General features: G+C 31.0%; 1 protein-coding gene across 1 annotated transcript in view; it reads left to right on the top strand.

Annotated features, from left to right (window-relative positions):
- The window catches only part of ERBB4 (erb-b2 receptor tyrosine kinase 4), a 988,299-nt gene that overhangs the window by 749,739 nt on the left and 223,277 nt on the right, over positions 1–15,283 (top strand). The gene's annotated exons all lie outside the window — the stretch shown is intronic.

Here is a 15,283-nt window from a genome sequence, read left to right as displayed (position 1 = left end):
TAGATGAAGTTATCTTGCCAAAAAAGAGGAGAGTATGTTTTGGTGTGTCTGCATGTGCAAAAGGAGCGATGGTCTGAAATATTAAATTCAAATATAAACTGTGCTAGTTTTTGCATTTAAAATATTCTGATGCTAATTCAGAAATCATCAATAATTTGCAGTGTTTTACTTTATATGTATCCAGCTGAAGGTCACCCTGTTTTATTTTTGCATGAAAAATAACAGGTTGTGATTTGCTATCAGTAACTCTGGACTCATTAAATTAGAAGACTGTTAAATATTTAATCAAAATCTAACAGCATCCTGTATGTGTTATGAGAAATTAACAGATTTCAATACCTGCAGTGATAATTGCAAAAGGCTGATATATAACAATTACTCCAAATTACACCATTACTGCAAACATCAGCAATTGTGCAATTGTGCAGGAACAGAACATTCATATATCAGAAAATCTTACTAAAATATTTTTTCCTATCTCTTTTTTTTGAAATGCTTTTAAGGAATTATGATGAATAGTACCTTACAAATGAAACATCTTTGGCTTCTGATTGTACTGCTGTAACTAAGTTTATCCTCGAGCAATGATTCTTGTCTTAGCAATTTGTGCCATATGCCTCCCTTTTAAATCTAAAGCAAGTAAAAGTAGAATTCATCACTCTGGGTAAAGCTCATCAACCATAATTAGGCATTTTTTTTTTCTTCTTCTTCTTCCATTTCTTAAAGGTTAATTATTTTCTTTAATACATTTTAAAATGAAATTTAAAGGCACAAAATTAATATATACTTAGGGTATTAAATATAGATGAATGTGTTTATATATGTATGTTTATCCTTCCTCAAATTTATTCATGTACTAATATATATAAATACAATAATAAAAGTTTTTGTTTATAGAAAAAATATGGAAACATTCTCCACACCTCATTTAGTAATTCTCTTCACCCACTGAATAGAATATTATGGACAGCCTTTTGGATTACTGTAACTCCTTTTAAGGTTGCATTTTTTTCCCTAGCGTTAATGTACCACCAGTCCCATATGAAAGATACACTAGGCTGTCCCTTGCGTTATGCATTTTACGAATTAGAAAATAACATATATGTGTGTGTATCTGTCATAAAAATATATTTAGCTAGATATCAATTAAAATACATGGAAAATATTCAATTATATTATTTAAATTTGCTAATTATTTAAAAATTCAAATAAGCAACACATTAAAAATTATAGAATTAAGAATATTTGGGTTAAAATAATTCAGATTACATTCTCATTTACATATATTTATAATGATAAATATATATCATTTTATAACAAATCATTTTCTATACTATCTAAAATTAGATGAGTCCCATCAAAGTATGGCTAAAAAGTTTTCACCAAAAGTTGTCAAGGACTACATGACTCAGAAATTTCTTCTAATGAGTTTATTGTTCTCTTTATGGTACCATCAATCATGTTATAGAGAAGACTTGATGGATAAAGAAGTTTAACTGACCTTCTTTTTAAGTTTGATTTTTAATTGGTTTTAAGTAAACCTAGATGGTCAGATTTATGGATTTTTAATATTTCAACAATTTATAGGATAATTTTAATCTTATATAGTTTTGAAATAATAAGTTATACCAAAAAAAAAAAGCTTAGAGAGCCATAGCAATGCTAAGCCTTTTTAAAAATTTCTTTATTCAAGTATATAGTACATTAGTTAGTCATCTATATAGTTCATAAAAAGATCCCTCCAATTGCTCCCTCCCTCAGCCCTCCACCCAGCCAACATATTAATGCTAACTGCATTCCTTATGCCATGCTCCTCATCCCTATGACCATCTATCAACTAATTTGTATTCCTTTAACCCTTTTTAAAAATACTAAGACTAGATAGATTCCAAGAATGTTTCCCTTTTTTTCTCTCTCCCTCCATCCTTCCCACTCTCTCTCTATCTCTCTTTCTGTATATTGAGACATCATTACCTGATAACAAAGAAAAACTAGCCTGAATTTTACAAGTTGGTTCTCAGTGCATACCATCTTAAAATTTATAATTGTGTTCTTTAGATTGTTTTGTTGTTTTTTGTTTGTTTGTTTTGGGCTATTTTGCCAATAGCTAAAGTACTAATATATTTGGTGGTCCCATCATGTACCCAAGAAGAGATGATAGTGTTCTGCATCAGTCAACACAGTGCGAGGGAATGAAGGAAGTTAGGGCCTATCAACTGCTTTCTCTCGTTCTTCTTTCTATTTGCCCTAAGAAAATCTGAAATTTTGTGTGAGTTCAACTGACATTACAACTAAAAGGAAGCTATTTGCTTAGGAAATATCCCAGATAGAAAAATAAATATATGTAATTTGAAAAGTAGAAGACTGTGGAAAAGAAAGTTTGTAGTTATGCACTAGTCAGGATATTTAAAAGGAATTAATCTGTCAATTCCGTACTACTTTTAGATTATTTCTGTAATGACCCTTTACAAAACAAAGAGATTTAAAACTATCATCTCCTGGATGTCCAAAGCAATACATACCATTAAATATGGCCTAAGGTAAATAGTATATATAATTTCAATCACAGAAAAATAATAGACAAAGAACAGATTGAAAACTAATATTCTAGCAAAGAAGAGAATCTGGTTCATATAGATGTGTTCTTCTTTCCTTAGTGGTAATGATTTCTTTTGCATATAAATAAAATGGTTTCGGGCAAAGTGTAAAGTTGTCTTGCTATTATATTTCAGTGTTGTTTGAATTGATGTAAATTCAATTTTTCTTCTTTGTTTACTTTATCTGGTGGCTCTAAGTCTGTATTCAGAACATCTGCAGAATCGTAACATCTTCTAGGCAATCTCTTTAGAAAAAAAATGGGTTTCCCCATAATTAGAAATGTGTTCTAATTAGAGATTGGCCATTTATATAAGTTTAAAAAGTAGTTATATTACTAAACATTGTTATTAAATGCTTTAAAATGTGGGGGGTTTGTGAATTCGGTCACAATAAACCTCCCCTTAAAATATAAAGCAATCCATTCTATGTTAAAAACATTATTTAAAGTGGGGTGCAATGACCAAAAGTCTTTGTAAAGAAGGTTTGTTTGTCTTTTCTTCAAGTCCTCTTTAGAATATTTTTAAAAGACACAGAAACAGCCTCACCCTCTCATTTTTTTTTCTCTTGGGTTACTTCCAATCTACTGGGGACCCAGAAATAAAAAAAATTGGATATTCGTGTTTGCCAAGTTAAATACTAATGAAGAACTCTTGTTTTCTTCATGTTCTCTTTATTGATCTGCCAGAACAATATTTGCTTGAGGTTTATAAGTTAGGAAAATATCTTATTACTTTTGAATTTTATCACTATTTGAAAAAAGATGACAATGCATGTCCATTACAACACACTTAAATCCCACAATTCAGACACTGCATCATTAAGGAAACTTTACAAGCTTCTGTTTAATGGCACTTGTAAATGTATGGGGCACAGTTCTCCCCCCAAAATAAAATGTTCAGTCAAGACTGATGCAGGTAAAACCTAGCGAATGACCAGGAGATTTTGATAATTAAGCAGGTATAATAGATGCACCAGGGTTATTAACTATTATCTGGAAAAGAAGGGCCATTGGTTTTCTCTTTTGCTTTTAAAATATCTGACTTTCTTAAAATAGTACATCTGGCAGTTAAAATGCAGGGGAAAAAAAAAAAGAAGGCAAAGGTGGAAAATATGAACATAGTTCTTTTTTTCAGTTAGGAGCTTTCTTGGCTAAAAGTAAAATAAAGCCAGATATTAGTTGGCTTCAACACACAGTTTATGTGTTATTTTTTTCATATAACAAAAGTCTAGAAGTGAGAGAGTTGTTGCTGTCGATTCCTGGATCAGTAACATCAGGATCAGAATCTTTGTCATTTTCTTGTCTTTCTGTTTTGGTAACAAGATGACCACTACAGCTCTAAGCATTGCATCCAAGAACAAAGTGGAGGGACAAGCTTCACAGGCTGTACCTGCCCTTTCCCAGAATGCCTCTGTCCAACTTTTGCTTTCCTCTCATTGGTCAGAAATGTGTTGCATGTTCACACCAAGATGCAGAGACTGGGTTAGTTATTTAGTTTTTTAAAAATCACTAGATTAGAAGGTGTCAGGGAGCACGGGTTTAGGAATGAGGGTTTAGCTAGCCAGGGACTTTGACACAGTTTGGTGGGGTGAGAAATAAACTAAGCTACATTAGGCAAACAAAAATAAGAACTGGTGTGAAGATTATTTTCACTTCTTTTATGATAACATATTATTTTATTCATCACCATGAAATCAGGAATAAGCAAATATTAAACATGTTCAGAAAAAGCATTACATAAATAAAACTTGCCATTTTCTTTTCATTAGAGATATTTTAGAATTATGCTTTTGTTAAGTTTAAAAAAATATATATAGCATGTTCTGAAACTGTTGAAGAATTTATGTGGTTTTAGGGTTTATTTAAGATAAACAGTATGTAAATATTTATAGAAGTAAACTGTTTATTTGATTATTTATTCATATAACAGTTATTTAGTGCTTCTTTCCATGAGACAATAAACTTGACTTCAAAGAAATTTTAAGATGCCTATGACATAATTCTAACACTTAAAAGACTCATATTTGTACTTTTAAAAATAAAAATACCATTATTTTACATTTAAGCACTTTATATATAAATATAATCATTTCCATAAACTTATTTGAAATTTATACATTGCTTATGAAAATAATACCCTTAAAATGACAACTTTATTCTAGAAATTCTAGCCAAGCTAAATTAAATTAAAAGTCAGCAGATGTCATGAGACATGTTAGAAGAAAATGATATAGTTTAGAAAGAAAAGAATATTTGCTCTCAACGTGACAGGTTATATAAAGAGCAAGGATGTGAACAATTCTTGTTTGTTAGTTGTTTGCTAACTTAAATAGATGTGGAATGTGGAAGAAAATCAAAAGATAAAATTGTCATTTGCCAAAATAAGAGAGACTTAGGGAAGAGCAGGCACCACGTTTTGGGAAGAGAGGATGGTGAAATTGAAGTTTATTTTGGAATTGCTAAGGATGAGGTATTAGATATCAGGAAGTCAATTAAATATATATGAATTCAGAGGAGGGTCTGGACTGAAGATATAAATGTGTTTATCGTTACATAGGTGAAAAGTTGGATGATATCATATGTAGAGAGAAAATGCAAATAGAGAAGAAGAGAAATCCAATGATTAAGTCCTGGGACCTTCCTACATTTAAAAGTCAGAGAGATAAGGACTAAGGATGGAACAGCAAAACAGGACTAAAAAGAATTGCCCGGATAGAGGAGAAACTTGAAGTAGTGTGATGGAATTATGGGAAGACAGTGTATTAAGAAAGGGAAAGTGATTACTCTTATGAAATGTTACTAACTGACTGGTTAAGGTTGTCTATGACCTTTACATTGACGATAAGGAAACTTTGGTGACTTTGGAAAGAGCTGATGTATTGGAGAAGCAGAGATTAAAAATGTGATAGGAGTTTGTTCAAGAATCAAGAGAGTAGAAGGGAAGTGAGCAATTACAGAGAAAATTTAAAAGATAAATGCAAAGAGCATATTTTGCTATTTTCACAGTTGTTCCAAATACTAAAAAGTCTTATGAAATAAAGTTAATTGCATTTTTCTTAAATACATTATCACCTAAATACCCCATCTGCTATTTGATTTATTTAATGATAATTATTAAGAATCTTCTTAGAGAATGTTATTAAGAGGTATAGAGCAATAAAAAATTAGAAACAATAGTTTCTAACCTCACGTTGCTTATAATTTACCTGGAAATAAAGAATCCAATGGAGAATAATTACAAATTACTAAATCAAGTTTAGTTTGGGAGTGTATGAAACAGACACAGAGTGCTAGGGAGAGATCGTGTTGTAAATATGATAGCAAATTGTAATAAATTGGGTCACAGGGATGGTAATAAAACTGACTTTGTCTTAGCACTTAGCAGTTTATATCTGGAACATAAGGTTGTTCCCATGAAAACTATCAAATCATTTAAAAAAAAAATGAAGCAGCCTCTCAGAATAGAGTTTATATCTGGAACATAAGGTTGTTCCCATGAAAACTATCAAATCATTTAAAAAAAAAAATGAAGCAGCCTCTCAGAATAGTTATGTCTAGCTGTCTTTTTCAGTTAAAAAAAAAAATTCTTTATAAGTTTTAATAGTTAATGCTAAACTTTATATTCTCCAAAAAGAGGATGCCATCAGGGCTCAAATTTAATGGAGACCCATATAGGCTTATGTCAGCATCTGGCTCCAGCATGCGTTGCACACGGTGAAGATCAGCTTCATGTACAACAGTATGAACAGGATTTTAAAATATATTAAACATTTTAGAGGCATGTTACGGTTGCAACTGATGGATCTCTAAAGGTCAGTAAAAAGATAAGAACAAAAATAGATCAAAACAACAGAATTCACTTTAATGAGAGAAATCAAACTATGTAAAAATAATAGTCTACCAGAGTGGGAGGAAAGAAAAAAAGAGAAGAAGAAGAAAAAAAAAAAAGACCTTGAACCACGATTTTTCTCTTGCATTTTTAGTGTTCCCAGGGAAAATTAATCAGTGGAAAATTTTAAAGGGAATAACATTATGTTATCTGTTTCTCTCTTCAATTAAAAATGTGAAGATATTAATAAAATAAACACAGGTATAAGACTCAAAATTAGAGGAGAAACAAGTGAACCTGGAAATTTGAAAGTAGATTAATAACAATATAACTATACACCCTTTAGCATCTCAAATCCATAGATCCAAAAGAACTCAACACTTCTCCTTTCAAAATGTTGTCTTTCTCCTGATTTTATGTCCATTGTTGACGTTAAAACAAACAAACAACCACAAACAGCTAGATATTTCACCAGCAAAATGGGTTTATGTGGAAACAGAGAAATTGCAATTTAGGATAAACTATGTCAAACCATAGGCAAGTCCATAGACCAGAAGAGAAGGCCTTGCTTTTATATGGAGAAAAAGAGGAAGATGGGAGGGGCTGTTTTGAAAAGTTGAGGATGGCAACAGCTTCTCATTGGCTGAGTGTGGCCGTTTTTCTTTTTCTGGGCTGTAAACCCAAACCTGAAGGCAAGCAACTGAAGAGGCTCAACTGATGACTGACAGAGGTGAAGGTGTTTTGCTGGCCAAGGAGAAATTTTTCCTGTCTCCTGCCTGTAGTATGTTCTGTTTGAGGTCTGGGTGGCGGTGTGTGAGAAATCCCCTTTCAGGGCGTCCCAACTCCATTTTAAATGAGCTTTCCTTTGTTTATTTCTAACACCATAAATGGTATCGTCAGCCTTCCTCTCACCCAGTCGTAGGAGTCCAGCTGTCTTTGTCTCCTCCTTTGTATCTCTTCACCTTCGAGTTTATACTTTTGATCATTTCGGTTGCTGTTAATACTTTTCTGTCTCACCCACTGTCTTCCCTAGTCTGTCCCTCTTTGCCAGTGATGAGGACTATTAAAATAGTCAACCAGCTAGACTTCTTGAAAATATCTTCTTCTCCCTGCTTATGTACCTTACAATTTGCCACCAGAATAATATTCCTGATATAGTTTATAATATTTTAATAGAAGCAACAGGCTTTGGAGCAAAACATGTCAAGATTCAAATCTTGACTATTGGCTTAGAATGCTCATGACCTTTGGCAAGTTATAAAACCTACATCAGATTTATCATACATAATTAATTATATTGGAAGAATTATTTGCTATAATATAAAACATCTAGGAAAAGTAGCTTAGTTTTTTAATCCTGCAAGAAATGTTCAGTGACCCTGCATGGATGTCTAAAATCTTGGTATTTCCCCCCACAACTGTACCTGCTTCTCAAAGTCTGCCCCTACCTCACTTCATACAAATCTTAAGAATTCTTCAAGACCACCATCTCCTCCATGAACACTTGGAAGTCCTCTCAAAAGGAAATGAAGCCACAAAATGGGCAAAATAAGTGGAAAACATGTCATTCAAATGACAAAAAGTGATATTTCTTAAGAAGGACACTTCCTTAATACTTCTGGTGTAAATACTTTATTAAAAAATGTTTTTAGTCTAAGGCAAGGGTCGGGGTTTCTAATAAGCATACTTTAAAAAGTCAAAGATATTTATATACAGAATTTCACTGCTTAGAATGGTGATTTTGAAGTGAAGAAAAATTTTAATGTGGGAGCAAAGAAAGGTGCCTGAAATATTTTAACCTCTCTCACTTTTCTTCATAAAGCAGTGTTTATGTAATATTTTCTGCTTTATTAGGAAACTAATAAATTCCTTAACATGTTGAAAAATTTTGGTATGTAACACAACTGAAATTGTAAGAACTTTATTCTCAACTTTTTAATGTTTTGGCACATTGCTTTAGATTACCTTGTCTATGTAATGAATAGATAATAGGATAGAGTAGTACTTAGTAGATAATGTATCTTTTAATTAAATGTCTACAATGTCTTATTTGTGGCATTAAACATATTTATGTATTCTATGTAGAAAATGATAAAAATTACTAATATAGACATCGATGGTATTGTGTTATAGATATAAACGATGAAAAAAGAATTTGAGCACCAAAATTCATTTGAGCTCTAAAAACTAAAAGTTCTTTCTGGTCTAATTGCTGCTCAATGCTTTGATAGAAATTCATAGATATTTGTCAATTATACCTCAATATAGCTGGGGAAAAATTATAAATGTAAAATTGATAGGTGAATAATATATATTCTTAGGCTAGTGTCCTTAAACATAAGATCATTTACCTCAAAAATCAAATGTACAAATTTGTATACTTCCCCCAAAATTGTAACTAACAAAAACCCAATGGATACACATAAGCATTGCCTATAAACAGAAGGAAGTAATTACCATGAAACTATTAGAAATTTTCCTCAGAATCTAATACTAGAGATAAGGAATCCAGGTGATATTACATATTGATTTGATGGTATTACATCTACTGAAATACTTTGTAACACTGTGTTAAATAATATGTGGCATTCACATACTGAAAAATATATATATTGGGGAAAAAAGTTTATCTTAACACATGAAGACAAACCAAGAAACATCCCAATTTACTTAGGAAGAGGGAGAGTATGTTGCAATTCATTTGCTTCAGCACTTACACTTCTGGTCATATTTTAAATGTAATAGAGTATTCTCAAATTCTAATCAAAGGATGGAGCCATACTAATACCCTAGGTCTTATCAAGTAAAAACTGTAACTGTCAACTGAGGCCTACATTGCATTCTGACCCAGATCACATTCATTTGCTGAAAAGGAAAATGTGTCATATTTATAGAGCAGGTAGAATTCTGGGTCAGAATAAGCACAATTTGCAGGAGAAAAAAGCCTTATTAATGTGGCTCTCCTTGCCCTAGGCAGTAACCCTTAAAATGACTTCTGCATTATTTCAGTGTTTCTTCATGTTTCAAGGTCTCTTGTTTCAAATCTGAACTGCTTTGGGGAAGACAGAACAGAATAGCAGTGCAGAGACACTGTCACTAGAATAATAGATACTGCTTGTCTTTGCCCTTCTTAAAGGATATCAGTTTTTTAAAGCAAAAAAAAAAAAGGAAAGGAAGAAAGGAAAGAAGGAAAAAGGAAAGAAAGGGAAGAAGGAAGGAAGGAAGGAAGGAAGGAAGGAAGGAAGTAAGGAAGGAAGGAAGGAAGGAAGGAAGGAATAAAAGAGAAAGAAAAAAAAACTCTCTTAATTGTTTTCTCACAGGGAAAAAATAAAATAAAACTAAATGAAGAATAACATCACTTACAAACTCCAATAAGTGCATAAAGGATTTAATAAACATAAACCACAATGAACATAGCAATGAAGATAAAATTATAGTGTCATGAGAATCACAATAGTAAGATATAACTAAACGTAAAATCAAAGAATGTATTAGAAACCCCGCATTTTTTTATTCTCTACCAGTGAACATAGGTATTGAAGAAAACTTTAATGAATTATATTTATCTACTCTAAAAAATTCTAATGAATCATCTTTAGAAAGAAAGACAACATTATATAGCTAAAAAATTAATGGATTTAAGATTTCAAGATGTAAAATGTTAGCACTACTATTTATATTTGACCTTATCTAGGTATATTAATTTTCCGAGAGGCTATTTCCTTATATTTAGTATAGAGGTTATAAGGTTTACATTTCATAGTTAATGTGAAAATATAAAATAAATATAAAAATAAGTTTTAACTAAAAAATACAATTATTAGCATAGAAGTCTATAGTCAAATCTATTTAAATTATTTGAATTTAAACATAGTATATGGAACCAAGTACATCTCGAGTTTACCTCTATGAAAGGGAATGTTTTCTGTATCAGGATAGAAAGTCTTTGACATTTTCATTTTTATTGGATTATTTCCCATTGAAAATGAAGTAAATTGTAAGTGACACTGCATGTGGTATAAAACCCATGAGTACTTCCATGGCAGTAAAATCCTGTGTTCCTCTTTTATGAACGGAACTTTTGCTATGTTTAAACTGCTCACATAATAAAATATTGAAAATATTATTTTCAAAGTCAGTCCTTATCTCAGTTGGCAAGTGATTCTAAGAATTTTCTTTCATGTTTTGTAGTCAACTATATTTTTCTTTTAGCAAGAGCAAATAAGAAAGATGAAGTACGTTGCTGAGGATACTTTTAACCTTTGGTTCATGATAGACTCATGCTTTTGACTGATGGCCACTATAAAGTTTTCAGAAAGAAGATAGGATACAGGGTGATAGCCAATGTTACCTAATTATATATATATATATTTTAAATATATCAGATTACAGAGAATCATCATATCTGACCATAATTTATCTGAACTATCCACTTACACACACACACACACACACACACACACACACACACACATACATGCATGTACTATATAAAGACTCGTTAGCTTGGGGTATCTTAGAATCTCTAAATTGGGCAAAAGGTAGGATAAACATTTGATTTATTGCTCACCATATGGGTGCTTTTGAGAGGGAATGTATTACTATTGATACTTACACTAGCACTAACAGATTCTTCTGGCCAAGGTCAGGTATATGATTCTGATGCTTAAAGGTATTTGGTTTAATGACAGTTATAGGCAGGATCTAGAGACAAATTCAGATCTCAGGAGTTTAAGAAGGTCTAGGTATATTTTTTATTACCTCGGAAAAATGTAGTTGTGTGTATTTAAGCTGAGCTATTTGATAGAGGCACTACATTCACAACTAGTTAGACGCAGACAGATAGTTAAAACTCAGATAAGTCTGACTACAAAGAATCTTTTAGTACTATATGCCACTGTAAGAAAAAATTGGAGATTTGTAAACTACACACACAATTACATGTTTGAGGCACTATTTTACCATTTTCTGAGACTTGCAAAGTTTATTATACAAAAATCCTCTTAAATTATATGACCAGTTTGGTGGGGTTTTATTGTTGTTGTTATTTGGTTTTACCTCCTGTGTAAATTTTTTAAAATTTAGTTTAACCTTATGTGTCCATAAGTAAATAGTGAAGCATAGTCCTTATCTCAGCTCTAAATCTAATCCAATAAATCCTGAAGACCCATCTTCAAATTGTTTAGTTCAATTTAGAAGTTCTAAAAGTAGAGCTCTCTGATTTAAAGTTAATACTGTTGCAAATTTTACCGTCAGTGTATTATAGGACTTCAGATTGTTTTCTTTATCTTTAATTGAAAATTATATATTCAAGAAATTAAGAAAATATATCTGTTATAAATTTAAAGTCATTTTATTCGGTGATATACCTATAAAAGAATCTCATAGATTTAGCATTCTTTGAAATGACTATACTATTCAAAATACCAGTTTTACCAATATGACAATTTTAAAGAAAATACCATTGTATATATTTTGTAGGATAGCTTGCCTTTGATATTAAATGGAAAATAGTATAACAAAATAGTTTGAGAACCACATGAGTTTTAGTCATGAATTATGTAGACTTTCCTATATTTTATTTATGAACTGATATCTGGAAAAAAAACAAATCAATGAAGGAAAATATTTGGATATTTCTAAAATCAGGTTTCATGTATTCTCTCACATTTTATATTCTCCAGTAAGGAATAGCATGGTTTAAATACAATAATGACTGATAAGAATATATCTTCTTATGTATCTTATTATATGAGAAATATGTTTTCGGGAGACACTACTCTTTTGTATTTAACTGTTTAAGACAGATAATTGGATTCAAGGCAATAGAATATCATACATTATGTGGTCTCTGAACTTCTAAGTGAAATTATACAAACCAAATTATACACTTTTAAATAAATTAGTCAACTTCATTTGTGATTCAGAATGCTTATTACTTTTTATGAGTAGTGGGAGGATAGCAGTTTCATTATGCTTAATTTTCAAATCACAGAATATGGTTAACAATCGATTACATCCTTTTAGTAGAAGCTTGGACTTGGCACTTGAAGTGTCCTATCATTTATACCGTAGGCAGACCCAACCATTCTAAATGGATAGGCCAATAACAATAAACAAACAATACTTTTGTTATAGATAAGGGATTACAGACTATTCTAGGTCCTTTGGTGTTTGACCCTTATGATCTCATTAACACTGTCACATCTCAGCCTCTTAGAGGTTCCTCTGACTCACACATAAGAGGACTCTTTCAGAAACATGGCTTAGTTGGCAATAGCCAGCATTAGACTTAGGAGGGATATATAGCATTTTAAAGAAGTAACTTAAGTAGCTATATTCTCTTCATCCAAAGAGTGCTCATAAAGAGTGAAGCATTAACTCTAAGGATAAAATGGACCCCTATCCTATACCTACAAATATCTAGGAATCATAAAAATTGCGGAGAGTAGGATATGTCTGTGTAGTATTAACTTTTCATATTAGCTCAGTTTTATGAAATGTGATGTTAATGATAAGAAACATAGTGGTAATTAAATGTCTCAGACATATTAAACTATAATGAATAGAAAATATATGCAAAAGTACTTAGATTGTAAAAGTAGACAGGGAATAGCAAAATGAAATCTTAATTAAAAAAAAAAGAAGTAAACATTCATGGAAAAAGAAAACAAGGCCATTATTATAAAACTAAACTTTTAGACAATGATTTATTTTTTCTGTGTATTATGTAAATTTAATAAGCTTTTGTTTCAAAAAAGAAATAAATATATTGTAGGAAATTAGAAAATGCCTGTGAGTAAAAATACAAAAATAAGAGTACCATAGTCATGCTATTTAGAGACAACTACTGTTTAGTGTCTTATTGTACATTATTCCAGATCTTTTTGCACACACACACATGCACACACACACGCGCACACACACACATATGTGTGTGTGTGTGAATTTTTTCCTAATTGAGATTCTATGGTTTTGTAGCCTAATCATTCCAGTTTCCAGTTTACTACCTAATTCATATTTAAACTTCTCAAGTTATCTCAAAATATATCTGTATAGCTAGTTTGTTCAAACTAGAATCCAATCTTGAAATGCATTTCACATGTTTGTTTTTGTTTTTTATGACTGTTAAGTCTTTTTAATCAAGATTAGTATCTTTTTTCATGATAATTCACTTATTAAAGAGAATATTCAGGTTGTCTTATAGAATATTCCACCTTATTGGTTTCACTGGTTGCTTCTTTGTGGTCAATGGGTTGTTTTCAAGAATAAATTCCTCTGAAATATGAAGAACTTGGCCTTTCAGAATGTCCAACAAAACATTTATGTGTGACCTGTAAGTGTGGAAACTCTAGTTTCTAACTTCTTCAGGTTGTTTGTACCTCTACCATTACTGCAGAGTGGTAAGAGAAGGAAAAAGGCAAAGAAATGCAGATCAACGATACAACTGCTGTGGGAAAATAAAAGTAAATTCTAATGAGAAAAACATAGAAATTAGTATTTCAATGTTTTATTTTTATTGCCATAACAAAACTAAGTAGTAATGACATGACAATTGCTATCCGCCCACATTAGAAAGATTAGAGACAGGGGTCTTGTTTTGTTCTATTTTAAGTGATTCCACATTTAAAAAAAAAATTTTTTTTTCTCTTAATTTATAGTGACATTGACATATATTTTCATAAGTACATACCATTTATTCTTTTACAAAATAGATAAACAGAGGAAGTTTAGAGTTTAGTTCAAATCTACAATTAACTAACTGTTGGGCACTAGTCTCAATCATACACACATCCTTTGCAATAAAAAAATTGAACTGAGAAAACAAAATGCAACTCTTTTTATAACAGTGGCTTTTCAGAGATATGTTAGGCACTTCAGTTGAAAATTATGCTTTGGATTGAAAACTTAAAATTATTCAGAAATACATATTTAACTGGCATGCTCACAAAAATGATCTTACACACACCAAAACACATCACAATGATGAGTTTGTGTCCATACTATAGTTTAATTGTCTCAGAATAGATTTTTATATCTTTATAAAATTTCATGTTGGAAAATCTAGTTGAATTATAGCAACATTTCAGTATGCTATAATACTTTCAACTGTCAGAACACAACCTTTAATATGAACCACTTTTTAAGGTTTTTCTGTAGTTTTATATGACAATATAACAGTCATAATATTTAAAAGATGACTTCATTTACAGAAGAAGTTACACAAATTTTTTTAAAGAGATCAAATTTTAAAGTTTTATTTAAAATCATCTGCTATCATTACTTCTGTCTTGTCTTTAAGCAAAAATTTATTTTACAGGAGCAAGTCATTTTTTTTTCTAAAAGAGTGCAGCTGTAAAGAGTAGATTCTTTTGCAAATAGAAATATAAGATATAAAATACTTTGGAAAGCACAGGCATTCAGGAAATTTTTTTTTAGTTTTGATATCTATAATGGCTTCATGGTCAAATATGTATTAGGTAATGCCTATGTACTTTACTCTGGGCTATTTGCTATGGCATAAGAAATTAATATATTTCAGGGCTCTGGCCACAGAAATCTCATAGATAGTACTCTACTCTAGAACAAGAAGTTTAAACCAATAATATTACTTTTTAAGCAAAGAAATATTTTTTCTTAGAAAACAATAAAATATGATTAGTTTCTAAATTTTAGCTAACAATTTTAAGAATAAAAATCCCCAGTCAATTTATTTCTAATCCCTTTTGGTACTGTTTACTCCTTTTTATGTAATATTTAATGTGTAAACCTCCTTTATGGGTATAAGACACCTGGACACACTTTTGGTAATAATATGTACTCCTGTCATCATAACTTTGACCTAGTTCTTTATCTTT

Source organism: Pteropus alecto, unplaced genomic scaffold (genome assembly GCF_000325575.1).
Source record: "Pteropus alecto unplaced genomic scaffold, ASM32557v1 scaffold182, whole genome shotgun sequence".
In the NCBI taxonomy this organism is placed as follows: domain Eukaryota; kingdom Metazoa; phylum Chordata; class Mammalia; order Chiroptera; family Pteropodidae; genus Pteropus; species Pteropus alecto.
The sequence above is the reverse complement of the archived record's forward strand: the minus strand, read 5'-3'. Positions and strand labels throughout refer to the sequence as shown.